Here is a 1,114-nt window from a genome sequence, read left to right on the forward strand (position 1 = left end):
CTCTCATGCTGGAGTTTAAGGTTCAAGTCTGTCTGTAGTTGTCTGTTTCAAAAATATTTTGACTATGTTTATTTAGGGTTTTACTCATCTTTCAATCAATTATTGTATTCATATATTATATTCATGTATTATTTTATTAGTTTTATATTACGTTTTGTAGGATACTTTAAGTATATTTTGATGTTAAAATGTTTGAACAATTACTTAAGTTTCAATACATGATTGTTACTTGTTAGTATTTCTACCATTTTATATTGGTGCTACTGAATAAATTAAGACCTGAGTAGTTCATCCATCACTGGCTAAACTATTTACATTGATTACCAACCTATAAAGCCAAACACAGATAATTTTTGTATTAATGTGCCATCCCTTTTAAAGTCCCATGGGAACAGAAAGCAGACCTTGTGGCGCAACGGTAGCGCGTCTGACTCCAGATCAGAAGGCTGCGTGTTCAAATCACGTCAAGGTCAAACAGCTCTCTGTCTAACAATCAGGAGAGCTGATTCTTTGAGGTTTAAGCTTGAGTATGCACCTTGCTTAATGCCTGTGTGACAAATGGAAGTTTGAAATGTTTATCCATCTCTGCATGACATTTGGAAAGTGCTCAGTAGGCCCAGTTAACCTATACTGTATATAGTGGCACTTCAATTTGCAAGCAGACCAAATAGATGTACCGATGACACTGTGGACCGCCACACTGTCTTCTTTCCCTGGACCTGAGGGACATGTGATGATGGTGATGTCTGCCCTAAGTTATGGGATACTTAGCTTTGTAGCTGGATGACCCAGGGTGTGTAGCCTAGTCACTGTTGATGCATGACTGCACTCCAGTTGAGGATGGAGACTAAAGATTTGAGGCCACATCAACACAGGGGGCACCCAGATTTGAACTGGGGACCTCTTGATCTGCAGTCAAATGCTCTACCACTGAGCTATACCCCCACAGTCAGCACTAAATATGCTTAGTGATAATGAAGGCATTGATTTGGCATCCACCACACAGGGCGAGAGGGGGTTTGATTGTATGTATGAACAACAGAAATGACAGAGTGTGTTTTGACAGGAGCAGCACCACAGGGGGCACCCAGATTTGAACTGGGGACCTCTTAAT

At 40.4% G+C, this 1,114-nt stretch overlaps 2 non-coding genes across 2 annotated transcripts; one reads left to right on the forward strand and one right to left on the reverse strand.

Annotated features, from left to right (window-relative positions):
• Positions 1-401: 401 nt before the first annotated feature.
• trnaw-cca lies at positions 402-473 on the forward strand. The gene has a single exon. It is a non-coding gene; the product is annotated as a tRNA-Trp (tRNA).
• A 400-nt stretch (positions 474-873) lies between these two features.
• On the reverse strand, positions 874-945 carry trnac-gca. The gene has a single exon. It is a non-coding gene; the product is annotated as a tRNA-Cys (tRNA).
• Positions 946-1,114: the final 169 nt, after the last annotated feature.

This window comes from Plectropomus leopardus, unplaced genomic scaffold, assembly GCF_008729295.1.
Source record: "Plectropomus leopardus isolate mb unplaced genomic scaffold, YSFRI_Pleo_2.0 unplaced_scaffold29752, whole genome shotgun sequence".
In the NCBI taxonomy this organism is placed as follows: Eukaryota; Metazoa; Chordata; class Actinopteri; order Perciformes; family Serranidae; genus Plectropomus; species Plectropomus leopardus.